This window comes from Mustela lutreola, chromosome 12 (genome assembly GCF_030435805.1).
Source record: "Mustela lutreola isolate mMusLut2 chromosome 12, mMusLut2.pri, whole genome shotgun sequence".
NCBI classification, from domain to species: domain Eukaryota; kingdom Metazoa; phylum Chordata; class Mammalia; order Carnivora; family Mustelidae; genus Mustela; species Mustela lutreola.
Genome location: NC_081301.1, coordinates 29,382,461 through 29,406,874, shown reverse-complemented (window position 1 = coordinate 29,406,874; position 24,414 = coordinate 29,382,461).

Sequence of the window (24,414 nt, the reverse complement as noted above, 5' to 3'; positions counted from 1 at the left end):
AAAATCTTTAAAAAAAATAATAAAATGGCAAACAGGTAACCAGGAGTTGCCCCTACAGACAAGGAAAGAAGAATAGAAGATATGCCGGGAAGTGGCCTTCCATGTGCAAAGGCAAGAAACCATGAAACATTATGATATGTTCTAGGATAAAAGAATTATAAGCATTGCTATCTGAGGTATAGCTTTTAAATAACTTAAGGAAAGCTTCATATAATACAATCATTAATTTGACACTGTTTAAGAAAACAGTATGAGTTAGAATAGCCTATTTTTAAAAATGTCACTTGGATTACATCTTATGAAAACATAGATTTTCTTGAATTTGTTTGGATATTTTGGATTGTTTGGATTTGGATTTTTCTTGATTTGTTTGGATTTTTTGATATATGATCAAATATATTTTTCTACTGTGATTAAAAACAAGACTCTAAGAGTGTCGTTTTTATTATTTTTAAGTCCGTGGCTGAGAGCGCAAGATACATTATGCTTCTCAAATCCTAGTTTTGTCCTGTAGCAGCTAATATGGCCGTGGGAAAGTCACTAACCTCTGGAAGCATCTGTGAACTAAAAATGTCAATCACAGTCCCACCTTGCCCATGCCCTGTCTGAGGAGACTACCCAGCTCACGGTCCCGGTCCCTTTGTATTCTACTACGTGGCATTTCAACTTCATTCATCTGCCTACTACCGTTCTCTGTGGGGAACATTCCAATTATTCCTACGAGATATGGATGGGTAAGAGAGTCCCTGCCTGCTTATTCATCTCATACATAAACAAAAAGGGACACTAAAGGGGCAAGAAAGAGTCGCACAATATTTTCTCTCTTCCCAAATGGAATTAAAACATTTATATTAATCACCTCAGGCTGCCATCACAAAAATACCATAGACTGGGTGGTTTATACAACAGGAATTCATTTCCTCACAGTTGTGGAGGCTGGATGTCTCATGTCCGAGTGCCAGGGAGTTCGCTTCCTGGTTTACAGATGGCTGTCTCCTCACTCTGTCCTTCTTCGTTTCATAAGCCAATTAATCCCAGGGTGAGGCCGCCACCCTCATTAACCTAGCCTAACCCTAATTACCTCCCAAAGGCCCAACTCCAAACATCATCATGTTGGGAATTACAGCTTCAACATAGGAATTTTAGGGCGACACCCACTTATAAGTACATATCAACGCTTCTTTTGATTTTTGTTGTAGAAAAGTTTAATTCTTAGAGTAATCTTATAACAGAGACATCATGTACTTTGGGACCTGAGAGAGAAAAATTAAACTATAAGCCCCATTGATATCTACCTTTGTGGTGTGGATAAATTATTTCATTTCTGAACTTCACTTTTTGCATGTGTTAAGTGAACCAGAGTGCTGATCTTTTATTTCGCTTCTATGTATTATTTGCTATATGCATTGCCTTCTGCTAAGATTTTTATTTTCATTACCTACTTAAATCCTCAAGGTAACATTTCACCCCTCTTTGCAGGGGAATATACTGAGGCTTGGAAAGGTTAAGGAATTTGATGGTCATTTGGCTAGTGGCAGGATCTGAACCCAAACAAAGCTGATTCTAAAGCCTGTGTCTCTAACCACCATACTTATTGCCACCACACTTTTAAAGATTGCAGTGAAGACTAAAAGAGATAACATAAATATAGTGAATTATGATCTTCTTGACAAAGCATCAGTGACTGACAAATGTCATTCCCTTTACTCCTGTGTTTTTTTTTTTTTTGCCATTTAATTTAAGGACCCTATAGAGAGGAAATATATTCGTGAGCAATGTGTTTTACTACCAAAAAAAAAAAAAAAAATCATACAAAGCAAAAAGATTTTAATGGGCCGTGGAAGTCATTTATGTGAGATTTTAAAAATATGATTTCCCTTTGGTCTCTGCAAATGAGTTTAAATAAAGTCTTTGAAGATTCCAGAAATTAATTTTCTTTATGCCAACTTTTTGATGAGCTGCTGGAGTGATTTTCTTTAGAAAATATCAGTGACTTCTCTGTTATTCTCTCAGAGTACTTGACTGCTACTCAGAGACACCCACAGACACTGGTAAAACTAAGTCTTGTGGCTGCCAGATTCTCTGGGGGAGAAAAAGAGCTTTGCTACGTGAGATGCATTTAATATAAAACATCTATGAAAGAATAAGAAAAGAATGTGTTGCTTCACTGACAGTTTGACTTTTCAGATTTTACGTTTCTGTAGTAACTAAAAAGGAATGAAATATTAAAAGCTCTGAAATCTTTGAGTCAGCCATCTCTATATTCCCTCTAAATTAAAATAGAGCTATGTCCATGTAATAGAACATAGCGTAGCCCTCATTGCTGTGCAAGGGACTCCTATGTTTCTCATTTGACTCGAGATGTACAGTCACACATTAAATAAAGGAACTGCGATTTTATTTATTCATTTATTTATTTTTGGATTATCTTTAAGAATGCAGTGTTACCTGAGTTATAACAGAGTTATAACTACCAGGTCCTACCAGGGTTCATCACCTCCATGGTTTAGCTGTGACTAAGATTAAAGTTTGGAATAAAAATGTATTTAAATATGCTATCAAAGCAGTTTTATCTCAGATATTGGGTTAGAAGTCTTAGGAGCACAAGGAGAATAATAAGGTGACTTTGGATATTGGTTTTATGTAGCTTTGATCATGCCTGATAGCAAAATGTAGACAGGTAAGTTGATTAAGCCAGTTTTATACCCTTTGTAACTCCTCTCTGTTAAGCCCTTAGCCAACAATAGCAGGCTTCATATTGTGAGGCAGATTGAGGCTGTAGGGACGTACATTTTATTCCATGCAAATACATCTACAAGTTACATTAAAAGTTGTTATATCTTAATTTCAGTAGAGAAAGTAGAAGACAGCAAAAAAAAAAAAAAAAACCCTCTTATGGAGCCCTTAGGATATACAGTTGGAAAATTTTTTGAAAACTCTCTTGTCTAAAGAAAATTGTCAATCCAGTTTCCTCTAAGAAGACTCCAGCTTGTGTCCGACAGCCCACAGTGATATTTCAGCACAAGCTTTTGACTTTGGATAGTTTTTGCACTCCCAGGACTGATTTGAGCATGAGCAGTAGGACTGAAGAAGAGGTCTAATCTGTCCAACAGTCATTTCTATAGTTGTAAAAGTTTTCTAAGGATTTGAACCAAAAGCCAATGTACTAAATTCCCAAGAAAATGTTTCATTTCTTGGAAACAAGTCTTTAAATCAGAAGTGAAAAGCCACCAGGAAGTCAGAGACTTTTTTCAGAACATTTGCTGAATGATTTCACCTCTGGCAGTCACTCATATAAGATTTGAACATAAAATTCATTGGTGAATTAAGAATGTATTGAGCATCCATCATATATCGAGTCAGGTTCTTTGTTAGCATAAAACCTGGATATGTTGGTTTGGCTATAGTTGTGGTAGTTTAAAGATACTCCTGATAAATCTTGATATTTTCTTAAGAATCGTAGAGGGCTAAAATATACAACTGTTACTGACTGTATTAACATGTCTTAGGCGCTGGATTAAACCTACAATTTGGATTACTTCCCAGTGAGAAACGTCATAGTACCAGGTAGCATAAATTAGTTTTTTGAATGTATTTCATGTAATGCTTCCTACAGACTCAAAGAAGTAAGTATTATTTCAAATTAAGGGGTAAAGGAACCAGCTGAACAGCTCAAGATATATACTTATGGTCACACAATGGATGATGTTAGAGACAGGTTTCTAATTCTAGGGCCATTTTCTTAATAACTCTTCTATGCTTTGTGATTAGGGGTAGTTTCATTATTCAGTGAGAGAAAAGGTGTTTATAATGTTCTCAAAATGAATTATTGGATTTCTGCTTAGTATTCTCTGACAGTACAAAGAATTTCCTCATCTTTTAAAAACTAGCGTGTTTTTTTTTTTTTTTTTTTTTTTTTTTTGTCACTCACTCTTTTCCAAGGGAGAAACATTTGTTAATATATCCAAGCAGAGCTCATATCATTGGTTGGGTCACAATTAAAAATAGGTAAGATTACTGTAACTTTAAAATCACGGAGACCTACCTATATTCCCTTTCTCTTTAGGGCTTCCAGTTTTAGGCACCAAGGCCAGGAGAGTGAATTGCTTGTCATTCCTGCTTGAATTCCATGTGGCAGAACTGACAAACCAAGTTAAGGATGCTGTTAAGGCCTGGTCACCTTGCTTGGTCTATGTAGGCATTCCTGGGAATATTCTTCCTTATTTATACAGGAAGAGGGAGTGTTGAAAAGTGAGAATTACAGCCCAAGGCTTGTATTCTGAATCAACTTCTAATGCATTTAGAAATATCAGTTGCTTGCATAGATGTTAGATGTTATTAAATTGTAGTTTGACTTGAGTTCTATTTTGGATCTTTATGTAAGGCTCCCTCGGAAACCTCTTGTGTGACAGTAGGGAATGGCTTGGGTTGGCAATGGATTGGGATATCTCTTGGATTCAGTGTACCAATGACTTCAAAATGCTATCATAACTTCGTCCAAAATGATACTGACCCTTTCCTGGAATGCATTGAAAAGTATTTTTCAAAATTTGTAATTTGTGTTTTTCAACTTCCTTTAGAATATCTTCTGCCATAAGAAAGGGGAACCAATCCCCTTGCATTTTTGGTGGGAATGCAAAATGGTGCAGCTACTCTGGAAAAAAAGCTTGGAAGTTCCTCAAAAAGTTAAAAGTAGAGCTACCCTACAACCCAGCAATTGCACTACTACATATTTACCAAAAGGATACACAAATACAGATTCAAAGTGGTACATGAACCCTAATGTCTATAACTGCATTATCAACAATAGCCAAACTATGGAGAGAGTCCAAATGTTCACCAGCTGATGAAAGGATAAAGAAGATGTGAGATACACACACACACACACACACACACACACACACACACACATATATATATACACACATAGTGGAATATTACTGAGCCATCAAAAATGAAATCTTGCATTTACAACAACATGGATGGAGTTAGAGTGTTTTGTGCTAACCAGAATAAGTCAATAAGAGAAAGACAGATGCCATATGAGTTCACTCCCAGGTGGAATTTAAGAAACAAAACAGATGAACACAGGGGAAAGAAAAAGAGAGAGAAAGAGAGGGAAAATAAACCATAAGAGACTCTTAACAATAAAGAATAAACTGAGGGTTGATAGAGGATGGGGATGGGCCAGATGGGTGATGGATGTTAAAGAGGACACTTGTTGCTATGAGCACTGGGTATTGTATGTAAGTGATGAATTGCTGAATTCTACTCCTGAAGCCAATATTGCACTATATGTTAACTAACTCGAATGTAAATAAAGATTAAAAAAATAAAGGTGGATTATCCACTTGAAAATAAAAAGAATATCTGCCAAACAGAAACTTTATGTGGGATGTAGTCAAATTTGTTAGTCTTTTCGTATATGTTTTCTGACTGTGGTAATATGTTAAAGAAAGGCATTTTCCACTATAAAACTTAAAATATATTCTATATTAATATTTTTAAAAACTTTAAAAGAAAAATAATCATTGTTCTGTCTGGCATTTATTTTTGCATGGTATATGATAGGGACCTAACTTATCTTCCCCTTTGCCCAATATTTAGGCATTTGTTCCAATGCATTGATTAACATTACTAGTTTTGAAATTCCAACTATAAAACATCCATTACTTGCCTTTTAAATTCTTATATACTCCAACATAATTTGTTTGCTTAAAGCAAACATATTTCTTTGTTAAAAATGTGCAAAATGTATGGTGTAAGAGAATGGTCAAGTTTCATTCTTCTACATATAGCTGTCCAGTTTTCCCAGCACCATTTATTGAAGAGACAGTCTTTTTTCCACTGTATATTTTTTCCTGTTTTGTCGAAGATTATTTGACCATAGAGTTGAGGGTCCATATCTGGGCTCTCTCCTCTGTTCCACTGGTCTATGTGTCTGTTTTTATGTCAGTACCATGCTGTCTTGGTGATCAAAGCTTTGTAGTAAAGCTTGAAATCAAGTAATGCGATGTTGCCCATTTTATTTTTGTTTTTCAACATTTCCTTAGCAATTCGGGGTCTCTTCTGATTCCATACAAATTTTAGGATTATTTGCTCCAGCTCTTTGAAAAATACTGGTGGAATTTTGATCAGAATGGCATTAAAAGTATAGATTGCTCTAGGCAGTATAGACATTTTAACAATATTTCTTCTTTCGATCCAAGAGCATGGAATGGTCTTCCATCTTTCTGTGTCTTCTTCACTTTCTTTCATGAGTGTTCTGTAGTTCCTCAAGTACAGATCCTTTACCTCTTTGGTTAGGTTTATTCCCAGGTATCTTACGGTTCTTGGTGGTATAGTAAATGGAATCAATTCTCTAATTTCCCTTTCTGTATTTTCATTGTTAGTGTATAAGAAAGCCACTGATTTCTGTACATTGACTTTGTATCCTGCCACATTACTGAATTGCTGTATGAGTTCTAGTAGTTTGGGGGTGAAGTCTTTTGGGTTTTCCATATAAAGAATCATGTCATCTGCGAAGAGTGAGAGTTTGATTTCTTCATTGCCAATTTGGATACCTTTTGTTTCTCTTTGTTGTCTGACTGCTGTTGCTAGGACTTCTAATACTATGTTGAACAGGAGTGGTGAGAGTGGGCATCCTTGTCGTGTTCCTGATCTCAACGGGAAGGCTGCAAGCTTTTTCCCATTGAGAATGATATTTGCTATGAGTCTTTCATAGATAGATTTGATGAAGTGCAGGAATGTTCCCTCTATCCCTATACTTTGAAGTGTTTTAATCAGGAACGGATACTGGATTTTGTCAAATGCTTTTTCTGCATCAATTGAGAGAACCATGTGGTTCTTCTCTCTTCTCTTATTGATTTGTTCTATCACACTGATTGATTTGCAAAGATAAACTCGAAATGGATAAAAGACCTCAACGTGAGACAGGAATCCATCAGAATCCTAGAGGAGAACATAGGCAGTAACCTCTTCAATATCAGCCACAACAACTTCTTTCAAGATATGTCTCAAAAGGCAAAGGAAACAAAAGTGAAAATGAACTTTTGGGACTTCATCAAAATCAAAACCTTCTGCGCAGCAAAGGAAACAGTCAACAAAACAAAAAGGCAACCCACTGAATGGGAGAAGATATTTGCAAATGACAGTACAGACAAAAGGTTGATATCCAGGATCTATAAAGAACTCCTCAAACTCAACACACACAAAACAGACAATCATATAAAAAAATGGACAGAAGATATGAACAGACACTTCTCCAATGAAGACATACAAATAGCCATTTGTATCAGACATATGAAGACATGTTCATCATCACTAGCCATCAGGGAGAGTAAAATTAAAACCACATTGAGATACCACCTTACACCAGTTAGAATGGCCAAAATTAGCAAGACAGTAAACAACATGTGTTGGAGTGGATGTGGAGAAAGCGGAACCCTCTTCCACTGTTGGTGGGAATGCAAGTTGGTGCAGCCTCTTTGGAGAACAGTGTGGATATTCCTCAAGAAATTTAAAATAGAGCTTCCTTATGACCCTGAAATTGCACTACTGGGTATTTACCCCAACGATACAGATGTAGTGAAAAGAAGGGCCATCTGTACCCCAATGTTTATAGCAGCAATGGCCACGGTCGCCAAACTGTGGAAAGAACCAAGATGCCCTTCAGCGGATGAATGGATAAGGAAGATGTGGTCCGTATACACTATGGAGTATTATGCCTCTATCAGAAAGGATGAATACCCAATTTTTGTAGCAACATGGACAGGATTGGAAGAGATTATGCTGAGTGAAATAAGTCAAGCAGAGAGATTCAATTATCATACGGTTTCACTTATTTGTGGAGCATAACAAGTAATATGGAGGACATGGGGAGATGGAGAGGAGAAGGGAGTTGAGGGAAATTGGAAGGGGAGGTGAGCCATGAGAGACTATGGACTCTGAAAAACAAGCTGAGGGTCTTGAAGGGGCGGGGGGGGTGGGAGGTTGGGGGAACAAGGTGGTGGGTATTAGGGAGGGCATGTATTGCATGGAGCACTGGGTGTGGTGCAAAAACAATGAATATGGTTATGCTGAAAATAAAAAAAAATGTGCAAAATGGGCATATGCTCCTTTTTAGAAACCGTAAATATTAATGTTTGTAATATATTTAGGCATATTTACTTCTCCCTTATTGATTCTCAAATGTGCATGTTTCTATAGTCACACTGACCATAACTAGCCTTTCTTACTGAGAGATATTCTAAGTGAGGAATTAAGGGAGCTTGCCTGTGAACTTGGGGAATTGAACCCCCCAGTGCTACCTTCATGTAGCACAGATATTGCCAAGTCAATAACTATAGGTCTAAAGCAACTCAGCATTTGATATTTGAGCAAACTGAGAACTAGTGAGAAAAACATAAAAAACCATGGCAAAAATTCAGATGAACCATATAATAAATATAATTATGGTACCTACAATGATTTAAATATGTCTGATGTTAGAAGCCCTAGGTTAGGCATCATTTAAATTCTTAAAATAATCACAATACCATTTTCATTTTTTTATGAGAGAAAAATGAGGTTCAGAGAATTCAAGTAACTTATTTCATACAATCATCAGTGGTGCAGCTGGGAGCTGGGATTTATACCTAGATTGGTGCAATCTAAAATCTGGGCTAATTTTTCAGTTTGCTAACTCATCCCTTCTTTCCTTTTACATCTATGCCCAGCGACTAAGGATAGCAAGCTGAATATGGTAATCAAAGAAATGTCTTCCACTGAGAATATCTATGTTCAAAGACTGCCAATCCTATCAATTAAGCTTTGTCTTTCTGCTACATTGCAGGAAAGTCACAGAGAAGAGAGATTTGCTGAGTGACTATTTCTGTTTAACAAAGATGGAGTTGTAGATGAAAAAGATTTTTGCAGCTATGTTGAAGACATTTTTATACAACTACGTATACTTATCCTTAATTATACCTATCTTAATGATTTTGCCATATATTTGCAGTTTATAAACGATCAGAAAAGTTCACCTTCTGCAAGGTGAACACCCTGCTTTAAAATTTAATAAAATAGAAATATTTTAAAGTAACAACTTCATTTGAAGGAACAGTTTGAAATGTGCTGTGTATGGCTCCTGGGCTCACTTAATTTATAGGCAGCCTGTTTCAATTTTCTCTAGCTCGCACCCTCATGGTTCAACTAAATTAAATAAGCTTTAAAAATTGAAAAGAGGGAGGGGGGTTATTTACTGGTAAAAATGGAAAAAAGTAGAAATAGCCCCAATTGCCCTCATCCTAATTTCCTGTTTTAGGCCCTGCAGGTAAAAGAGGTAGCTAAGGATGGAGGTGATGTTTTTGTCTCTCTTGGACCTGAGCTGATTTTGGGTCCCTATCTTAGGATGCTTGGTTTGATTTTATTAAGGAAATTCAGAAGTGTGAGTTGGATCTTAAATCATCTAAACAATAAAGCTGTGACCACTTCTCCTTTCTTTGATTATGCTTCTTCATGTCCAGAGGTATCCATCAAAATAGGACTAGGTCTTAACCAGACTCTTTCCCAAGGCTATCACATCAGAAATTGCAGGCAGGGTGGAGTGGCAGGGTGGAGCCTTACCTTTGCATTTAATACTTGGCAATTTTATCTATCTATCTGTCTGTCTGTCTATCTATCTATTATCAGGGCTTGATCTCATAACTGTGAGCTTGAGCCCTGAGCTGAGATCAAGAGTCGGACACTTAGCTGACTGAGCCACCAGGAGCCCCAATTCTTGCCAATTTTAGAAATTAAGACATGACTTTAGCTGGCTTGCAATAACAAATAAAAAATTATGCCCAATACATTAATCATATAGAATCTGAACATAATTGCTGTTTTAAGCCCTAAACAAAACCTCAGTTTGTATTTTGACTTTTTAAAAGATATAAATTACATTTGAATGTTATTAAAAGAAAAATATATTGAAAAAATGTTTGAAACTTCACTTTTTTAATCTCAATTTATTTTAAACATTCACAATCAGAGCTTTAAGAAATAACCTGAAAAATGAAAGACATATCTATGCAGGAGGAATTAATGGCTTTTATTGGGAGGGGATGATCCTTTATAAAAATCAAGCAAATCCAATGGGCTCCTCAGACACTGCATAAGGAGATGAAGTGATAGTACTATCCTATACTAGACAAAAAAATGAGATGAAAAATGTAAGTATCATTTGTTGCAAACTATTCTCAATATTTGGCTTTTCAGAAAAAAGAAAAATGCAGCTCAGAGCCAACACATTTCATCATTTGAGTTTCATTATAAAAATGACAAAAACTTACTGGCTTGGAAATATTAAAGGCAACATGATGGGATGTAGGATCCTGTTAATAGCTGTCAAATCTAGAGAAATTTCAAGCAAGGGAAGAAGGGAGGTGCCAAATGGAAAGTTTCTGAGGCTCTTAAAAAATAAAGTCTTTACAAAAGAGTTTCCCAGTGGTTCTCTCTGGGGCAAAACCTATTCTACATTTGGAACACTTTCCACTCACCTTGTGAGGCCTGGAATTATTATACCTTAAAGAGAGCCTTGCTGCTCTACCAATGGCAGTAGACTGCTGAAGAAGACAGCATCCAAAATGACAATGCTTAGAAATCTATGCTTTGTTTCAATAAAAGTATACAGTACAGCAACATTATTAAAGGAAGAATATACATACTTGCCAAAGGCTACCTGGCAGCAGGGGGTCCAGAGAAGCCAGATGTGACTTGAAATCGCCTTCCCTCTGTCCACATTGGAAACACTTTCTCATCTGGACCAGGAAGCATGGACGTGTGCACAGAAAACCTTGGAACCAAGGAGCTCCAAATGGGGTCTTAGCCAGGGTTTTTCACAGTCTATTGGTCAGGGAGGCATATGCTTCTTCTATAACCAGCCCTGAAACCAAAGCTCCCAACACCCACCCCTTGGCTGCAGGGGTCATGCCAAGATCAGTTGTAAATCACGAATTTCACGTTTATCAATAAACAGAACTGACAAGACGGCATGAACAGCCCTGAAACTCCTCAGACTCATGGTTACAAAGCAACACTATTAATCAACATCTTTCATGCCTCGGTCAGCGATTGTGCCCTGCAGGTGCTTTAGCAGAACAATTCAGGTCAATTCCAGACTTGCTGGGGCTTGAACCCTTGCAAATAGCTATAGACTTACTTGCCCATAGGAACATTCCGGAAATCATAGTAAAATGTTGATTTCTTGCTAGATAAACAGAATGTTATTATTTCACTAGATTTGCCTCAGGATTTCCAATATCCTAATTGTATAAGACAGCAGCTGTTTTTAGAGCTGTGTTATGGAAAGGATATCATTTTTGTCTTTTAACATCAAAGGTAAGCTAAATCTTGTAGTTCTTTTAGAAAATGGCATCATTTTAATACTGTGAAATGTATACATTGTTGTTCTTCAGGAGGCTCTTACACTTTCAGACAGTATGTAGCAGAATCTTGATGACTTAAGTGAAGGTGAATGTATTACTAGTTTGTTCTTTTGGGCACTGTGCCAGTTACAAATTTATTGCCTCTTAGCTCCAAAACTACCCTTCATTGCCCTGTTTATAATACTGGAACATTTCTTTCTCAGCAGCTGGCACAATGCTAATCTTTGTTACTAAAAGTCTCTGGAGGGCCACTGGAGGAGGAAGGGGCTTCTCTCCCCAGATCTGATGTGCTTTGCTTCTAACTTTTGAAAAGGGCCCGGCTGGCAGGCAGGACGTCCCCTGGAGATCCCTGTATCTCCTGGATGAGTTCTGCAGGTTGTTTTTTTAGTTTCATGGACACTATAGCTGGCTTCCTGGAAGCCAGGTCAGCGACACCTCAGCTTTCAGGCAAGCTCTGTGGCTACCATTGCTAGCTTCTACTGGGCAAATTCCAAGGGCATCCCAGCTGGCTTTCTGGAGCCCTCTTAGAGGTGGCCTTTTGGTGAGATCTCTGTGGTGGCTTCTTGGCAGCTTCTGGTAAGGCCAAATGGGGTCCCAACTAGCTTTTCAACAAGTTTAACACAACCCTAACATGCAGGTTCCAGATAATTTTGTGGTACTCTGGCGGATCGTTCTGTTTCTGCCTCTGGCTGGCTGACTATGAACAAGCTCTTGCCTAGGACATGTAGAACTATTCTGTTTTCCAGTGGGCTGCAATCTTACCTTCTTCAATGACGGCTATATCCTACCCTAAGGAGGAACTTCATGACCTCATTCCCAAGTTTATTCCTTTCTTGGGGAATCTTTCCTCAGCCCTAGAATTTCCTTTATTTTCTCTTATTTTCTTGTGAAAGGTTAATAATTCCTTATGTTAAAACTTCCTTGTTCAAATTACTATGTGGCTTCTGGCACATGTATGCACAACTGAAATAGAAAGACCGACATGACTGGTAGTATCTTGGGACATTTTATTGTTCTCATGAGGTCAAGGAGCCCCATTAAAAATGGCAATGAGATTCTTCAGCTGAACTTAACTCAAAGAACTAATCTTAGCCCCAAACCACATAATTAACAAGAAAAAAAATCTCTTTAAAATGTCTCAAAGTCTTCCAATTTTACTTTCTCTTCACAATGTAAGCTTTCATATCCATTGATATGGGGTGGAAGCAGGATGTTAACTAGTGATTTAAGAGGAGTTGTGGACTCTCTCTGTCTCTCTATTCTTGAATAACCCAGAGTACATGTATTGTATATAGCCTGGATCTTCTTTTGTTTCTAGCATCACTAGATCAGATGAGTACCAAAATTATGGAGATCTTTAATATCCTCTGGAGGAAAGGTAAAAACTTTATAAGAAAATGAGAGAAACTAGATTATCATTGGGGAATCCTGACTGAAAAGAGAAGAGAGCTGGCTTTAACACTGCTTAGAATAAAACAGTGAAGATGGAAAGCTTTTTCTTGAATAGTGATGGAAGATAAAACTTTAGATCAGTTTGACAGTTTTGATCCAATTGATGAGTCTCCCTTCAAAGACTTTGTACCACAGTGAAATGTAATTATGAGGAGGCAAGAAATGGTTACAAATACTTGGTCAGTGTCTCAAATAGTCAGGATTGAAATAGCAGCCTCTGGGGGCACCTGGGTGGCTCAGTGGGTTAAAGCCTCTGCCTTCGGCTCAGGTCATGATCCCAGAGTCCTGGGACAGAGCCCCGCATCGGGCTCTCTGCTCAGCGGGGAGTCTGCTTCCTCCTCTCTCTCTGCCTGTCTCGTCACCTACTTGTGATCTGTCAAATAAATAAATAAAATCTTAAAAAAAAAAACCAAAACAACAACAACAACAACAAAAACCCAGCAGCCTCAAACCATGAGCGTGGCAGATACCTAAATGGCTTCTCTGGTGAGGAGGGTCTATGTGACCCCTTCATCATAGTGATTCTGTCTCATTCTCCACCCAGATTTTTTTTGTGGCTGTTGCCACTTACCCTACCGAATAGGACTTTCCAGGCTGCTGCTTCTGACCATCAAAAAGGAAGAGTTATCAGGCCAAAACTGTGCAGAAATAATTACTCTTAATTACTGGAACATTAAAGTATAGCTCTGATGCACTGTTAGGGTTTTCCCAAGAGCCTAGTTTTACTTAAATTTTTTTCCCGCTGGAGAAGGAGCAATCAAGGAGTTAGCCATCAGCAAGCTGTTAAGAACAGAGTCCTCAAAGAAACACTGGAGGCAGACCAGAGCAGAGAAAAAAAATTCTTATCCTATACTTCTCACAAAATGAGGCATCTATTTTCAGGATATTTTGCCTAATTAAGAGAGCGAAACCATCTAAAATATAGTCTTTTGCCCCCACTCCTTTTGCTTTTTATTCTTTTCTTTTACTCAGGGATTGAGATGAAAGGCACTTTACTTTTCTCAGAGGAAGCCCCACCGGTCCGCATCTTGGATTTCACCATTGCCCAGCTATCTGGCTACTGGTGGTCATGCTTATCTACACCACCCTCATTATTTTCATGCTGTCTAGCTTTTTCATTTGTATGTATATTTTTACATGTTTATTTTACATTTTACATTTTAAATGTTTATTTTACATTTTAAATTTGAAGAAATTTTTCTGATGCTGCAGTTTCCTTTCTTGTCTTCCATTAGCAGAAATTCCCAATGAGCATGCTGCTGGACCCTGCTGCTTGGCAGAAAAAAATCTAATCACCATTTATTTTGATGGATGGGAGTTAGAAATTCAGTTCCATGCTCCAATATTTCTTCTGCTGATGAATCAGGGTTGCCTGAATTCACCAAGCAGGGATTAGGTAGGCTCCGTACTCGGTTCCATCCTAAATTTGTAGATACCACCCAGGCAGAGGATGGAAGAACAAGGCAGGAAATGGAAGATTAGCTCCCTGCTCAGACGCTGGGTTGGGGAATCGGGGCTCGCTGCTTTCTCCTGTGGGGCAGGAAGATGGAATGAAAACCAAGTTCCCTAGTCACACCATCACAACAGTGTGATTTTCCCATTGTGTTTGGTTGGATTTGGGCAGGAATTTCCAAAAACAAAGGTTTTCTGTTATTAGGTCTTCCTGTTCCAGGTCCTTGGGTTAGGGGAATGGGTTTCTCTTGTAGCTTTTTTTTTTTTTTTTTTTTTTTAGATTTTATTTATTTATTTGACAGAGTGAGATCACAAGTAGGCAGGAGGCAGGCAGAGAGAGAGAGAGGAGGAAACAGGCTCCCTGCTGAGCAGAGAGCCCGATACGGGACTCCATCCCAGGACCCTGAGATCATGACCTGAGCCAAAGGCAGCGGCTTAACCCACTGAGCCACCCAGGCGCCCCTCTTGTAGCTTTTTTTTGGGGGTGGGGAGAGGGGGGTTGTGCAGACATTGTGCCTGTTGGTAGTTTTGGGTTAAAGGCTTCTAGAGTGCTCTGTTAGGGATATATGGAGATAATAAGAAAATTTAGAGGCTCAGGTCCTGAAGTCCTGAGGTCACTAGGCACTTTGTCTTCTTTCCACCTTTCAGAGTTTGTTCTGTTTTATCCATGGGTTTTAGTCGTAAGAGAAAAGACCCATCTTTGGTGGAAACAAGTCTTCATTTACTTTAATTCTACTGAGGTTGAGATCACCGTATATCCGTTTTCCAGGAACGCTCTGATTTACGTCTACTTTCCTGGCACAGTTTGTGAGTGATTTACTCCCCAAACTATCCCAGTTTGAAAACAAATTATACCATCACCCTAGTATACTGCTCATCTCTTCCCACATTTTCTCTGGGGAGTATAAACACAATCTTTATTACAAATATCACTTCAAGTATATTCTTTATAAGTGACTTTTAACAAAGCTTCTGTGCTCTACTTATAACTCCCATACAGAAGTTTCCAACTAGTCATTCCCCTGTCTTATGGTACTTTATCTCTTCTCCTAATGTGTATTCCTCTGGGCTTCCCTGTTCTGTGAATGGTGTACTACTGTCTCAGTTATGGGAGTTTGAAATCATTTTTGACTCTTTCCTCATGTCCACCTCCAATTCCAATCAGCCTGCAAGTACTATTGCTTCATTTTTGGAAATAGCTTAAGCATCACTGTTCTTTTTTTTTTTTTTTTAGATTTCATTTATTTATTTGACAGAGAGAGAGATCACAAGTAGGCAGAGTGGCAGGCAGAGAAAAAGGGGGAAGCAGACTCCCCACCAAGCAGAAAGCCCAATGCAGTGTCCGATCTCAGGACCCTGAGCCGAAGACAGAGGCTTAACCCACTGAGCCACCCAGGCGCCAGCTTCATTGTAATGATTTCTTCTTCTTCCATCATTTTTACACACTATTTTAGATTACGATATTAAAATGATCCTCTAATTTTGTTACATTTACAGTGGGCCCAAATTCTTTAAGGGCAATTATTTATTATTTATTTTTAATTTTTTGCCCAGTGGGAAATTCGAAGTTTACTGAAAGAATTTATGCAATAAAAAGATGAAAAGGAGCAGGTTGCCTTTTATAACCCTGTAGCATCTGTTCTGAATTAAGTCTAATATCTGCTGAGATGCAGGAGTTGGAGGACCTTTGTGGCCTTAATCCTGAGATAAATAATAGTTGTACTTGGTGATCCCACTCAAATTCTAGTTATACCTGGGAATCCCACTCAATTTTAACTTAGTACTCTCTACAATCTCAAGGGATCACAAAATACAAGATCAAAAAGGTGTGCCTCTCTTTAGCTGTACGGATATTTCTACAGAAACCTCTGTTTCTTACCTGCCTTTCCAAGATTAATTCCTTCTGTTCTCTAATACAAACCTATTCCAGCCAGACCCATTGCCTTCTGTCACTTAGATTAACATAATAGTTAATTAATCAGAACATTTCAGTAGCAAAACTCAGAATTCCAATTTAATATTTGCAGAGGGGAAACCAAGGAAATTTAATAGATCCTATGATGAAAAAAAATCAAGGTTAACTTTTAAGGCACAGGTGGATCCAGGTCTTTAAGTGATTAAAAAAAAAAATCTTCTCTGTTTTGGCTCTGCTTTCTTCCTTGTGGGTTTTGTTTATACTCCCTCTTCAAGGAGAACACTGGTCACCAGGCACTTACATACTGTCAGCTTAGCAATTCCTACAGAAGGAGAATCCTTTCTTTTCAATAGTTCCAGCAACAGTCCCATGATTCCCATGTTATAAAATGACTTGGTCACAGTTATCCCAGGAACTAGAGGGGAAGTGATCCAACACCAGACTGAATCACATGATCTGGAAGCGGCGGAGAATGGATTCTGCCCCAAAGGGAGGCTCTATGATCAGATAAGTCAGAAAGTAAAACAACAGATTTTTCACTACCAATAATAGGTTGTAGGTTCCTATAAGGCATGGACTATATCTTAAAGATTCCTCTTTTTCCAGCAGGTTAAGTATTAGCTGTATATTCCTCTTAAATTGTGTTTCCCTCTTAAAATGTGTCTCTATTTATTTATATTTCAAATCCACACTTTGGTCTTGCCTTCCTTACATTGCATTTTCTAACCACTACAGCTATTACCAACCGCTTAAAACTTTTTTCTGCTTTAACTCTTGAAATTGTATGCTGAATTTTATTATTATTTATGTTTCAGATATATGTGTTATTTCTTAGTGATTACATTTAAAAAGAACTTAAAGGTAGAAAATGATCGTATTCGCAAATGATGTTTTCCACGGTATTTGGTGTTTTGTTTTTCAATTTGGATGCAGTCAAACATGTATGAAAGTGAAGCCATGATTACATGGAATCAACAAAATGAAGTTTATTTGTTAGTGATTAAAGATATAGATTCATAGATATTAAATTATTATACAAATATTATAGTGTCAAAACCATAAAGCAAAATCAGTTTAAAATATAAGAAGTGGACACAAAGAAATGGAAAAATGTTCCATGCTCCTGGATTGGAAGAATAAATATTGTGAAAATGTCTATGCTACCTAAAGCAATCTACACATTTAATGCAATTCCTATCAAAGTACCATCCATCTTTTTTAAAGAAATGGAACAAATAATCCTAAAATTTATATGGAACCAGAAAAGACCTCGAATAACCAAAGGAGTATTGAAAAAGAAAGCCAAAGTTGGTGGCATCACAATTCCGGACTTCAAGCTCTATTACAAAGCTGTCATCATCAAGACAGCATAGTACTGGCACAAAATCAGACACATAGATCAATGGAACAGAATAGAAAGCCCAGAAATAGACCCTCAACTCTATGGTCAACTAATCTTCGACAAAGCAAGAAAGAATGTCCAATGGAAAAAAGACAGCCTCTTCAATAAATGGTGTTGGGAAAATTAGACAGCCACATGCAGAAAAATGAAATTGGACCATTTCCTTACACCACACACAAAAATAGACTCAAAATGGATGAAGGACCTCAATGTGAGAAAGGACTCCATCAAAATCCTTGAGGAGAACACAGGCAGCAACCTCTTCGACCTCAGCCGCAGCAATATCTTCCTAAGAACATCGCCAAAGGCAAGGGAAGCAAGGGAAAAAATGAACTATTGGGATTTTATCAAGATCAAAAGCTTTTGTACAGCAAAGGAAACAGTTAACAAAACCAAAAGACAACTGACAGAATGGGAGAAGATATTTGCAAACGACATATCAGATAAAGGGCTAGTGTCTAAAATCTATAAAGAACTTATCAAACTCGACACTCAAAGAACAAATAATCCAATCAAGAAATGGGCAGAGGACATAAACAGACATTTCTGCAAAGAAGACATCCAGATGGCCAACAGACACATGAAAAAGTGCTCCATAACACTCGGCATCAGGGAAATACAAATCAAAACCACAATGCGATATCACCTCACATCAGTCAGAATGGCTAAAATTAACAAGCCAGGAAGTGACAGATGCTGGTGAGGATGCGGAGAAAGGGGAACCCTCCTACACTGTTGGTGGGAGTGCAACCTCTCTGGAAAACAATTTGGAGGTTCCTCAAAATGTTGAAAATAGAACTACCCTATGACCCAGCAATTGCACTACTAGGTATTTACCCTAAAGATACAAATGTAGTGATCCGAAGGGGCACGTACACCCGAATGTTTATAGCCAAACTATGGAAAGAACCTAGATGTCCATCAACAGATGAATGGATCAAGAAGATGTGGTATATATACACAATGGAATACTATGCAGCCATCAAAAGAAATGAAATCTTGCCATTTGCGACAATGTGGATGGAACTAGAGGGTATCATGCTTAGCGAAATAAGTCAAGTGGAGAAAGACAACTATCATATGATCTCCCTGATATGAGGAAGTGGTGATGCAACATGGGGGCTTAAGTGGGTAGGAGAAGAATAAATGAAACAAGATGATATTGGGAGGGAGACAAACCATAAGTGACTCTTAATCTCACAAAACAAACTGAGGGTTGCTGGGGGGGAGGGGGGTTGGGAGAAGGGGGGTGGGATTATGGACACTGGGGAGGGTATGTGCTTTGGTGAGTGCTGTGAAGTGTGTAAACCTGGTGATTCACAGACCTGTACCCCTGGGGATAAAAATATATTATATGTTTATAAAAAATAAAAAATAAAAAATAAAAAAATTAATAAAAATTATAAGAAGTGGACAAATGCAAAATTGCTGCTGAGAGTTTTAACACTTCTGTTAAAGTTTCTAGTAAATTTTCACATTACAATAAAGTTGATTACTTGATAAATTCCTAAAATTTGTTCTGCAGAGAATATGCTTTTTTTCCCATTGTCTGTAAATAGCTGTCATATTTTTGACTCTGATGTATTTATCTAACATCTCTTCAAGGAATACTTATCTCTATTTTGATCACCATTCTCTAACTTCCATAATTGTTATCTTTCCTCTCATGCTTTAAAAAAATTTTTTATTTATTTATTTTGAGAAAGAGAGATAGTATGCATGTATACAGGGGAGCTGGAGGGAGGGGCAAGAGGGAGAGAGACAATCTCAGTCAGGTTCCATGCCCAGCAGGGAGTGCAGGGCTCCATCTCACAACCCCGAGATCACGATCAAAGCTGAAATCAAGAGTCTGATGCTTAACCAACTGAGCCACCCAGGACGCCCCTCCTGCCATACATTTTTTGAATTGTGTTTTGAACGCAAAACAGATACTCTTTATCTATACCCTGAGCCCTCTTTCCTCTGTCATTTTTTATGTAGGTCTTTTTTACTTACCCATCTCTCCAATAATTAAGAATGTGGATATTTCTGCAAATTCATGATCTGTACAGATTGAGTCCTTTCCACTGAATAAAATAGGAATAACCTAGAGTAAATCAATGAGTACAGTATGCTTTTATAGTAGAAATTCTTTTAAAAATTATTTATTTATTTGAGAGAGAGAGAGAGAGAGAGAGAGAGAGAGTGTGATGGGGAGGAGCAGAAGGAGTAGGAGAGAGAGAATCCTCAAGCCAACTCCAGCTGAGTGTAGAACCTGACTCGGGGCTCTGTCTCACTACCATTAGGCTGAGCCAAAACCACGAGTCAGATGCTTAACTGCCACCCAGGTGTCCCTATAATGGAAATTCTTAAGCTTTAGCTTTGGACATAAACACAAGAATAGCATAGTGCAAAATAAATCAAGATTATATATTTCTTTTTCCACTTAAATCTTTGAATTGTTGCCTTGGTATATGAATTTGTTATTATGAAAAACTTGTATGTTTGAATACGTTAAACATTTAAATATTTGAAAAATCACAATTACACATACAGTGTTGGTATATTCTTTACTACCATAGTGCCTCCTGTTGCCAATCACAAATTTTAGAATTGATTAACCTATTAAAACCAGTATTTTCTACTGATAGTTGATGATGAGAAAAGAGCACAGATAAAAGAAGCCATAAAAGGAGTCAGAAGGGTTCTCTAGGTGTCACTGTGTTGTGCAAAGAGTGTGTGGTATGTTAAATATCTCCTTGAATACTGGATATAGGTTCTTAAGGCAAATATTCAAGTTATTTTATGAGAAACACAGTCATTTTAATGAACAGAGTATTGAGATACATTTTCACAGTCTCATTTGTCTTCAGAAACTTAAATCTTGGTTCTATAAAAAGGTGCTAAATTGGGCTTATTGTTTATGATGAAGCTTACTTACCTTTTAATTAGCTATGTCCCAATCCATGACAAGTTTTTACATCCATAGGGAATTAACAAAATCTTGAATAGTATTTTATTCTTCTAGTTCTCCAGTTCTAATTAAAATGTCCTCATTCTTCAAGGGAAGTTTTTCCTTTAATTTTCTTAGGGAATGCAGCATATAAACTTGAAGCTACAGCCTATTAATAAATTATTGTTTAGCTGTTATTCTCACACCTCATATGCATCAAATTGGGAGTAAATCAGAAACTTTGCTGAACTTGGATTTTTCTTTATTACTTTTCACTTCACTCTGTTGGTCTATTTTAAAACTACAAATTGACTCAGGCCTCTACTCCATTGCTCAAAAGCTGCATTTTCGTTCTTTAGGTTTATGGAGCATCCTTGACCATGTAATTGTGAGCTGAGACAGCTCTATAGACATTCTGTCTTGGTTCTGATTGTTTTCCCCAGAGACCACTTCAAAAGGACTTTCTTAAGTAAAAGCTCAAATCCTCACTCAAGGCACCCCTGGGGCAACTTACTAAAATCAACATCTCGAGATGGGTAGGTAAGGAAAATATTCAAATTTATCATTATCATGACTTAAAATGTGACATTAGATATCCAGTTACTATAGTTTCACCAAAAAGAAATCAGCCAAATGCTCTATTTTTAGGCTTTGAAGTCTTAATGGGAAAGTCAGAACAAGATAACAGTGTGCAGACTTGGAATCTTGTCAAGCTTATTCATAAGTTTTCTTAAATGGCAAACCAACGGGTTTATTTGGGGATTTGTAATGACAAACTTTTCCCAGCATGTCTCTCATCCACTGGATTGTGCTTAAGTTTCAATTAGGATAAGGCCATTTTTGAACTTTTTAATTGAAGCACACTAAACAATGCTAGAAAAAGTACAACACATAAAATGGAAATACATTACCAAGGGGATATTATAATGAAAAATATTTTATTTCTTTAGAAGCATTTATATTGGTCTCTTTTGTAGGACAGTTTGCTTTTTACTGATAATATTGATTCAATGATTTGTACATGTTAAACATCTATTATAGCAAGAAACAATACTAATGCCATTATTAAGACTCTCAAAAAATAGTCACCTTGAAATATCTGTTTTCTAACCTCTTTAAAATCTCCAGTTGCAATAAATGGTGTTTAATAAAGGCAGGCTAATCTTACTAATTTTGAAGGTCAGTTGTTTGTCAATGCCAGGGAAATTTACTATTAAATAAAATGTTTTTCATTAGTCCTTGAAAATTGAGAAAAATAAATACAACTATAGTAAGCTTAAACTATGTATATTAATTCAATCAAAAGGACTTTCATTTATTACTATGAAATTATTTTTACTTCTTTATTTTTGAAAAAACAAATGAAATTATTTATGAAATAGTAATAATACAATATTCTTTTCTTAATTTGGTATAATAAAAAGTTAATCATGTCATTTTTCTGAATTATTATTATTTTTAAAGATTTTTTATATTTATTTGACAGATCACAAGCAGGCAGAGAGACAGGCAGAGAGAGGAAGGGAAGCAGGCTCCCTGTTGAGGAGAGAGCCCAACACAGGGCTCAATCCCAAGACCCTGAGATCATGACCTGAGCAGAAGGTAGAGGCTTTAACCCATTGAGCCACCCAGGCACCCCTTCTGTATTATTTTTAACAGCATTATTGAGTTATAATTGACATACGATAAGAGCAGAAGTTTTTAATTCTTATGAAATCTTATTTATCTAATTTTTATTTTAAAAATTGTATTCTTGGTGTCATACTTATGAAATCTTTGTTGAATCCAAACTCATGTAGATTTTCTTTGCATATTTTGTTTAGAATTTTCAAAGTTTTAGAATTTTTGTTTAGCTCTATGCTCTATTTTGTATTCATTTTGGGGTAAGGTGTGAGGTGTGGATCAAAGTTCATGTATTTGCATATGGATATTCAATTTTTCCAGCAACATTTATTGAAACAGATCTTTTCTCTGCTGAATTACCTGTGTACTTGAAGACCAGTAGTCTATAGGTGTGTGAGTGTGTTTCTAGACTTTATATTCCTTTTCATTGATCAGTCTTTTTCTGTTTTCATCCATACCACATTGTCTTGATTAATACGGCTCTATAATGTAACTTGAAGTCAAATATGAGTGTTAGTTTTCCAACTTTGTTCTTTGCAAAGTTGTTTAGATTCTCCTGCGCTTTGCATTTCTGTATGAGTCTTAGAATCATCTAGTAATTTTTTTAAAGCATTTTGAGAATTTGATTTGGAATCTGTTGATTCTTAACTCAATATGGGATAAACTGATATCTTCACAATTTTAAGTCTTCTGATTCATGATCAATGAACACAGTGTATCTCTTATTTTTAAGTCTTCCTTTTATATATATATATATATATATATATATATATATATGCACACACACATATACATATATATATTAAAGATTTTATTTATATATTTGACAGAGAGAGAGAGACAGGGAAAGAGGGAACATAAACAGGGTGAGTGTGAGACGGAGAAGCAGGCTTCGCAATGAGCAGGGAGCCCCATGTTGGGCTCGATTCCAGGACCTGAGCCGAAGGCGGACACTTAATGACTGAGCCAGCCAGGCTCCTCTAAGTCTTCCTTTTTTTCTCAACATTGTTTGATAGTCAATATATAAGAATTTCACATAGTTTGTCAGATTTACCCTTAAAATTTCATATTTTACTGCTATTATAAGTGGTATTATATTGTTAATTATCATTTTCCAATTGTTTACTACTATTATGTAGAAAAATTTGTTTTTGCATATTGATCTTATATCCTACACTTCACTAAACTCTTTTTATTAGTAAAATAATATATTAATAATTAATGTTATTGGGGCGCCTGGGTGGCTCAGTGGGTTAAGCCGCTGCCTTCAGCTCAGGTCATGATCTCAGGGTCCTGGGGTCGAGTCCCGCATTGAGCTCTCTGCTCAGCAGGGAGCCTGCTTCCTCCTCTCTCTCTCTGCCTGTCTCTCTGTCTACTTGTGATCTCTTCTTGTCAAATAAATAAATAAAATCTTAAAAAAAAATTAATGTTATTGATAGCATAGAAACACAAAGATACAAAGGGGTTGTTTATATCTGTAAATGTTAATTTAAAAATAAAAGATATAAAGCAAATATAATTACATATTAAAATTTACTTAGGAGCCCCTGGGTGGCTTCAGCTCAGGTCATGATCTCAGGGTCCTGGGATGGAGCCCTGTATCTGGCTTTCTGCTCAGCAGGGAGCCTGCTTCCTCCTCTCTCTCTGCCTGCCTCTCTGCCTACTTGTGATCTCTCTTTCTGTCAAATAAATAAATAAAACCTTTAAAAAACTAACTAAATAAAATTTATTTAATATGAATGGTGGTTAATAGGTTTTTATTTTTTTCAGTTTTTTAAAATGTTTGACATGTTTTTGTAAAAAGATTATGACATTAGTTACAGGCTGTACTTTTCATCAAACTTAGCAATCCCTTTATCCAATTAGGGTTTTATGACTTAAATTACATTGTCTTTTGAACATAACATTATTTTTATTTTTTCTCTTTTGTTATCTTTTAATTTATAAATAACATAGAGTTGTAAAATGATGACTTGAAAGGTTTTTTTTTTTGTTTCTTTGTTTTTTGTTTTGGGTTTTTATTTAATTCTGGTTAGTTCTGTTACTTTTTTGTAGATTCATCAGCTTTGTACCTAGATGATTATGTTTTTGGTCATTAAAAACAGTTACAATCTTCATTTCCTTTTTATAATCCACTGTCTAGAATCGCCAGTACAATGCTGAATAATGTCATTAGAACAAACATTCCCACTTCTTAGCCTTGAAGAGTCTGCAGTGGTTAAGTTTAAAC